We start from the raw sequence: 8596 nt of genomic DNA, 5'->3' as shown, positions 1-8596 counted from the left end.
GCATGTCCAAAATTATTCATACCCTTTGCAAACTGTCACAGTCTATGGGAAAATCCAAAGTTCTATACCATTCCAAATAGTCCAAGCTGTTCTAAAGCATCTTAATTACCCTGATTCATTGGGAACAGCTGTTTTACTCAACTTAACAGGTGAAAAACAGCAGCTCTCTGTAGTTGGTTTGTGGACAGTCTAAGACAAAGGAGCTCACTGAGGACCTGCGGCTGCGCATTGTGGCTGCTCACACGTCAGGAAAGGGCTATAAGGCCATATATAAATGTTTTCAAGTTCCAGTGGCTACAGTGCAAAGTATTATTAAAAAATACAAGACGTTCCGCACTGTGGAAAATCTCAGAGGACGTGGTCGGAAGCCAAAAGTGACACCTGTGCTGGGCAGGAGGATAGTGAGAGAGGTGAAGAAGAATCCAAGGATCACCACCAAGGTCATCCTGGTGAAACTGGGCTCTGCTGGTGGCAACGTCTCAAGGCAGACAGTCCAACGGACACTGCACACTGCTGGGTTCCATGGACGCAGACCAAGGAGGACACCACTTCTCCAGATAAGGCACACAAAAGCCCGCTTGGCCTTTTCAAATGATCATCTGGACAAAGAAGAAGACTTCTGGTCTTCTGTTTTATGCTGCTTAGAAAAGGAGAAGCCTTCAACCCTAAGAACACCATCCCCACTGTCAAACATGGTGGTGGGAACCTAATGCTTTGGGGGTGTTTTTCAGCCAATGCACCAGGGAACCTAATCACTGTAAACGGCAGCATGAAAAAAGAGCAATACATCAAGATTCTCAACAACAACATCAGGCAGTCTGCAGAGAAACTTGACCTTGGGCACCAGTGGACATTTCAGCATGACAATGTCCCAAAAACACACAGCAAAAGCCGTGAAGAAATGGTTAGAGGACAAAAACATTAACGCATTGGCCCAGCCACAGTCCTGACTTGAATCCAATTGAGAATCTGTGGAGGGAGCTAAAGATTAGGGTGAAGGCAAGGAGACCCTCCAACCTGAAAGAGTTGGAGCTCATCGCTAAAGATGAATGGGCAAAAATACCAGTGGAGACATGCAAAAAGCTAGTCAGCAATTATAGGAAGCATTTGATTGCTGTAATAGTCAATAAAGGCTTTTCTATTGATTATTGAGGAGGGTATGAATAATTTTGGACATGCCACTTTTTGTTCAAATGTAAATAAAAGCTGAGAAATATTTTTTTACACAATGATTCCTCTTGTACATCGTCATATCTTATGGGAGAAGCCTGTGTCATTTCCGGTCCAAAAAAAACTTGCTGGTTGAATAAAAGTAACTTTAAGTCAAAATTTGCCAGGGGTATGAATAATTTTGGGCTTGACTGTACATATACAAATTTTACTACGTATTTCATATATGTTACAAACTCACGTGTTCATATATCTAGAGGTTGTATATATGTGGAAACATATGTCATAAATACATTCCTGTATAGTTCTAGAGCCAGGCTGTGGTTGTTAGCCTTGATACACTGTGTGATTTAGAGCTGGAGAAATATGGTTAAATCTTGAACTCCATGTCTACCTGTACTTACGCTTGTTCTGCATTTTCAAAGCATAAAGCATGGGAAATGGGAAACATGAAGGACATGAGCCTCTTCTTGTGTATTTACTTCACAATGCGACAGTCTTTCAGAATTCATATGGTACAGTCTGACACAGATGAGGACCAGGATTTTAGTAGAGCCGTCTTATAAACTGTGACATCCAGTGAATCTGCTGCTATCACACAACATATAGGAAAGAGACATTTATCAGTGACATGTGAGCCCAGCTGATTTATATTATCATCAATGTGAACACAAAAACATTTTTTTATCAATTTCATCTTAGTGTCTTTGGTTAAACAATTTCGTATTGTGCGCCAGGTCTGATCTACTGTCCTTATACACAAAGTCAAGCTAGTAAATTAGCAGAATAAAATCTACATTTTACATTTTCTATCTGGATTTTTACCTGCATTCAGCCAAAATAAAGGAAGTCAAAGGTAAAGGTTTCTGTGTCTTTAAAATGTTCTTGTAAGTGCCTGAAGTGCTACAGAGAAAGATGGAGGCTGTTTCTTTCTTCTTGTAACAGATGTTGCAATTAATGAGAAACATTTGAAAGTCGAGCAGCTTTAGTTTGAGATACAGAAACAGCACATTTCCCTCTGTCTGCATTGATCAGCCACACATGAGAAAAAAACCTATGCTTATGCATTAGTAGAACAGAATAATACCACTTAACAATAGCCGCCTTTGCAGATACAGCTTCTATCTAAAAAGCTTGTACAGCGTAGTGGAGGATAAATGGGAGCTTGAGAGTCTGGTTCGAATCAATAAAAGCCATCAAACACCTGAGGGGTCCCCCAATTTTCCCACAAACCACTCCACCCCCTGGGCAGGGGGGAAACAATGGTGGGGCATCAATACCTGCAATTGGGAGAAGGTGGGACAAGAGGCAGTGAGCGAACCACACAGGTGGGTCACCTCTCCTCCAGACAGCAAATGGGCGTGCAATCGTTTGCATCAATTCAGTGCAGTGGGAGATGGAAGACAGGATGGGGAAGGGGTGCCATTAGGAGTGTATTGGTATAGAAGGTGGGCGCCAGGGAAGAAGAAGGGGTGTGGAGGTTTTTAAAGCAGGTAGCGATGGATACACAGGGGGATATAGGTGTTTTCAATTACCCACAAATTCAGAGCAATTTCCTCCTCTTTCTGACCACACCCCCCACTGTGAGGCTGATGGGAGTCCTGAACAAAGAGGCGTGGAGATTGCGATTGTTTGACTGCAGATTGGTGGGGAGGAGCAGGAGGAGGTCGGTTTTCATCTGTCTGCCTTGTTCAACCTTTCTCTGTCACCTTGCAGCTTTTATTGAAGCCTCCTTTTTGTGCAATGGGTAGGAACTTCAAAGTGCATTTCAACTTGTGTGTAGACGTTGATAAGCCACTTCCTGATAGTGAGAGATACTCTTATGCTGCTTAAAGATAAGAGCCAAACAAACACACTCTCACACACACACTGCTTTGTTTCATTCGGCAGAACAAGACTGAGCTGTTTCTGCTGTATAAAGTAGTTAAATTTGCTCTGTAGCGTCACTTCATCTCACTGATCACTGTCACCTTCAGTTAAAATCCTCCGTCTGCAGAGAAGGAAAGTCTGTGACGCTTTGGATTAAATTATTGTAGATAGTTTGTGTGTGACGTATGTGGTTTCCTGGAGCAGATATGTACTGACAAAAACACCTCAACAGGGAAGCAAAAAGACAGAAATTGAACTACTGTGTTCATTAGAGGGTGGGGGTGGGGTGGGGGGCCGAACCATGGTGACAGTATCAATCCATTCAGGCCTTTTGGGCCCTTATCAACTCTTTTTGTTGGGAGAAACTCTGATCCACTGATCCGGAGTTAAAGCTACGCTGCTGATCATACTTTAATTCATTCACTTTTTCCTCTGGTAAATTTAGCCATGACCAACAGGGTCTGGGACCCTGAAACTCTAGGGACCTCAAAAACCCAAGGTTCACTAAGGTGAATTTTTGATTAATGATTTAAGTATTATTGCAACATAATATTCCAGCAACAGCGATGATATTCATTACTGATTTGTCTTATTAACTGATTCATCATTTAGTGTATAAAATGTCAGATATAAAGAATAGTGACCATCAAAATTCCTCAAAGCCCAAAGTGTCATTTTCAAACAGCTTGTTTTCTTGCATTAGCGGTTCAAAAGTTTACCAGAAATAAAAAAAAAAAATTCAAAATTGAGAAACTGAGAATGTTTTTAATTTTAGCTTAAAAAGGACTTTAGGATTAATTTTCAGAATTGTTGCTTTTTCATTCATAATCAGGTCAAAATGTCAGTCTATCCAACTAATCTATCCAAGGGCGGGAGCCATATTGTTTTCAGGTTATCCATCTGTCCTTCTTGGGTACTTGGTACTAGGACTCAAGGATGAACTGATTAGATTTTGGTTATCAAAGGTCAAAGGCCAGTGTGACCTCAGAAAACACTTTTTAGCCATCAGTCAAAACTTGACAGGAGTTATGACAAAATTTTACACAAATGGTTTATATTTTATATAACTGATAAACAGGGATGTAACCTGAAACTAGTCTGAGTAGTGGAGGCAGACAACCATGAGGAGGTGATCTAGTTTGGTTTATGAACCTGCAAAACCAATGACATTCCCATCAACCTCATCTGTAATGTGTGTTTAATGCTCATTAGCAAATGTTAGCTTGCTGGAAACCTGATTTCTGGACCCACATGTGCACGTCCGAAAATGTGGCTTTTGGTTCGTGTTAGGGTTTGGGGTTAGGTTAGCATTGAACATAGACTATAAATAAAGATGGATGTAGCCTCTTTGAGGTCACCCACAGGTTTCTGAAGAGCGGTTTTGAAGCTCAGAGTGAGCTGCTCCACCGTCACCATCTTGGCAGTGCCTGACACTGCCCTTAATTCCCAGCTAATCCAAAAATGGTCAAAGAGGAGGAGCATGTGTGGAGCTAATTTTGTTCATGCCGGTTTGTGTCAAGGAAGTCAACCCACCTGTCACTCAAAGAAACCATGCCCTCAATTCTCCATAAATTTAAGTCTTCATAAAATGTAAACAGGTGAATTATATACACAGTTGTCATGAAGGAGGAAATCAGCTCTAGAGACCAAAGCTGTTTTGTACCAGGCTGTAAACATGTTTATTTCTGCTGTAAAGTTGGACATTTTAACATGGGAGTATATGGGGATTCACTCACTGTTGGAGCCGGATTCTAGTGGTCATTAGAGGAACATCAGGTTCTGGTTCTTCAGTGTTGATGCTTCATGTTTCAGCCTCGGAGGATGATGCTTGGCGTTGACTTGCTCACGAATACGTGATACAGATTGTGCACCAACGCAAATCGGGTTAATACACTGGTGAACATCGCAAACATGAGGCTATACCTTCTAAACATCTGCATGTTAGCATTGTTATTATTAGCATTTAGCCACAGCCTGAATACGCCGCACGGTGCTGGTCCTGACCAATTTGGTGCCCTAGACAAGATTTTAGCTGGCACCCCCCTTACATCACAGTCAATTAAACTACCAATGTTCATACACTCACAGAAAGAAACTGCATAGCTTTGTCTTTGAGATTTTATTTTTATTTTGAGAAGAAAATAACCCAAAAAATAAAAATTGTACTAGAAACAAGTGACATGAAATAAATTATGAATACAATATAAATAAGGCATTGCACGAAGATGGCACACAGCATAAATTAACAATTTCATTTCAGTTTACTCTGTGTGACTAATACAAGCAAGGCAAACGTTGGCTAACCAGATGTCAATAAAACGTATGACACAGCCAGCAGGTGAAAACAACACCTGAATGGAAAGAGAGCTTTGGTCATTTTGACATGATGAAAGATACAGCGTCTTTTCTGTGGTCACGTCAGATAACTTCCCCAGACAGCAGGTAAAGTGTAACGAGCCGGGGATGAGGGCCAGGGGGCGGCAGGAACCCAGAAAAAAAGGAATGGTGTGTAGTTATGTTGTTGTGTGGGCTTATGTAATATTTCGAAATAATAGTTGTAATAGTATAAGTAAATAGTAAAAGTTAAACATTTTGATTTTTTTCGTCTTCCCCCGTTTGCGGTGCCCCCTATGGATGATGGCGCCCCTAGCATTCGCCTACACTGCCTATGCCACAGGCTGACGCCGCAACATCTTCCATGGAGTCAAGTAGCAACAGTGAGTTACAGCATGTTTCCTGTTCGTCTTGCACCTCCCTCACTAATGCAACTGTACACACATGAAAATCCTCTGTACAGGAGACAGGAAGCTTCCCCTGCTTCAGATGTTGCCACATGAACATATGAGCGGCCTGATAGCAGCCTCTATCAACCATGTCACTTCCTCTGTTCCGTGGCTCAGCAATGAGGAACAACTAGGTAGCCATATTACACACAGATAGTACATCTGAAATAGTAGTGTGTGTGTGTGTGTGTGTGTGTGTGTGTGTGTGTGTGCGTGCGTGGTGTGTGTGTGTGTGTGTGTGTGAAGGAGGTAGGTTAGGGTTCTTTCTGGATGGTTAGCCATATCTTCCCTCCCATGCACATTCACAATGTACACTGTGCCAGATGGCTAGAGAACACAGAGCCACTAATGGTAGCACTTGATCATGTCTTTGTGCTGCTATAAATCAGTTTATTAACAACGAACATAAATGCAATACACAGAGCGTTTGATTGATCCCCATGTGACACATAAGGTAAGAGGTAACTCTTAAAGGAGAGCGTGGATTCAGCCTGAGTGTTGGTCCATGGGAGAGCTCTAATAGGTATTATCCATAATTTAAATACATTTGCTTGAATATAATTAGAAAAGGCTCTTCATGCTGCATTTACATATATTTTTAGTTTAAAGAGAGATTAGATTACTGATGAACATGTGGGGAGAGTTAATTGGCCTGCATATATGACTAAATGCCTGCCACAGCTCCAGCTCCCCTCCCCAAAGCACACACAAACACTCACACTCACACTCACACTCACACTCACACACACACACACACACACACACACACACACACACACACACAATGGTAAATGAGAGCTTGTGTGTATCTAGTTATACATTACTGCACCCATGTGGTGAAATACAAGTGTGACTGCACTCATGTTGGTATTTCTCCATCAGGCAGAGTTCTGGTTTTATTTTGAAAATTCCGCCTTTAGAGTTCTGCCATTGCACTAAAACAATGGAGGTGTATGGAGTTTTGTCTGTGCCACACAAAAATGATATGTAAGAATTCATTGTCAACATGTCTGTTGAGACTCACAGTCGTGTTGTTCCGATTAATCCACAGAACACACATGGTCAACAGATTTAATTGGAAATACTTTTTTCTTTTTACTTTTTTTATATCAGATACTCACTAGGAAAATTATTAAATTATTAAAAAATTATTGTTAAATGAAAATTCTAATTCAAATTTGTGTCATTAAAACATCAAATGCATAATTGTGGTCGAAAAGTCTAAATAATCTCCTCTCTAAACTCTTCTCCTTGACGGAAAATGTCATGAGGTCATGGAATGATGTGAAGGAGAGTTCATAAGGACTCAGGAAAAGAATCTTATTGCACTTATACTAGGCTTTTATTAAAGCCAACTTTATCCATAACACAAGGACACATAGTTTACCTACTCATTTCTTTACAGAAAACACAAAACCATCAGGATTGAAAAGATAAAATGAAAGAAATGTACAGTTAAATGTTTCGCTGTTAAAAAACAACTGGAAGCAGGGTTGCCCTTATTTTACTGTAAAATTATCGGTACCATGCTGTTGCTGATATTTAGTTTGCTACTGTTTTTGTAAATACAGCAAAAAGCTGTTATTTCCTACTATTTCAGTAAAATACTGATGGAGGATTAGCAGTTTATTACTGTTTATTTACACTTTTTTCACAGGAACTATATTTGCAGATTTTTACTGTAAACTGTAGTGCATATATAAAACATGCTGCAGTATACACTATTGATAAATTAACTGCTAACAAAAAGAACTACAGTGATTTATTTTTTCCCTGAACTTTATGAGTTGATAAATTATTCCTTGGCAGTCTTGCTATAAAAGTCTATGTTTTAATATATTGAATAAACGTGGTCTTGCAATTGCAACTTAAAATTTGAAGAGAAATAATACTGCTTCAAAGTCTTTTAAAAAACCACGTCCCTCTTTATTACGCTTGTGAAAACACAACACGCAAATAAACCAAAATCTCAGTCATTTAAAAAAGATCTCTAACAAGTGTTGTATTCTGCATGAACATTTAACACTGAACGCAAATAAACACAAGAAATATTATCAAAAATAATCAAGTGGTTGTCTAACATAAGCTGTATGTGTATATTTATAAGGATTGTATGAGGGAACAGCTAAAGGAGTGAATGAGTGGCCAAGTGAACTGAAAAAAGAGTATGGCTAAGACATTAGCAGTGTGTGAGTGAGTGTGTGAACTGACTTATGTAGAGTCTCACTCAAAGTCCTTCATTTCTTTAGTAGACTGGAGACACAAGGCTTGACTGATGCCATCTTTTTCTGGGTGACCTTTCCCATTTTCCAAGACTTTGACCCGCCCAGCCTTGGTGCCTCTGTCAGGATTTACCCCCATGAATGTCCTGAAAAACAAGAGTGTGTATTCATGGTTGGTGGGGAAATAGGACAGTGTACTTTCATGGTGCAGATTAAGTAATAGTTGTTTCGCCTTGATTAGTGTCAGAAAAGCTTCCTTCACATGCTCCAGTATCAGATGTTTTAGGCAGCTTGTATGTAACCTGTGAGACGAAACTCAACAAACATGATCACAGCTGCTGTGAACACACAGTACCAGCTGAAGGATGTAAGTATCTAACCTTTGAATTAATTCCAGTGTGCATGCAGCATCATCTTGGGACTGGAGATTGAAGATGTAGTGAGTAGAAAAGACTGAAGCCAGCGTGGTCAGCTGGCTGTGTGACCTCATAAATGACGTGCCCCTCAATGCTGATCATGAAGTGGTGAATACAGCTTCCTGAGAAAACAGCA

Source organism: Seriola lalandi, unplaced genomic scaffold (genome assembly GCF_002814215.2).
Source record: "Seriola lalandi dorsalis isolate HSWRI2012SDOR001 ecotype SW California unplaced genomic scaffold, Sedor1 jcf7180002054883, whole genome shotgun sequence".
In the NCBI taxonomy this organism is placed as follows: domain Eukaryota; kingdom Metazoa; phylum Chordata; class Actinopteri; order Carangiformes; family Carangidae; genus Seriola; species Seriola lalandi.
The sequence above is the reverse complement of the archived record's forward strand: the minus strand, read 5'-3'. Positions refer to the sequence as shown.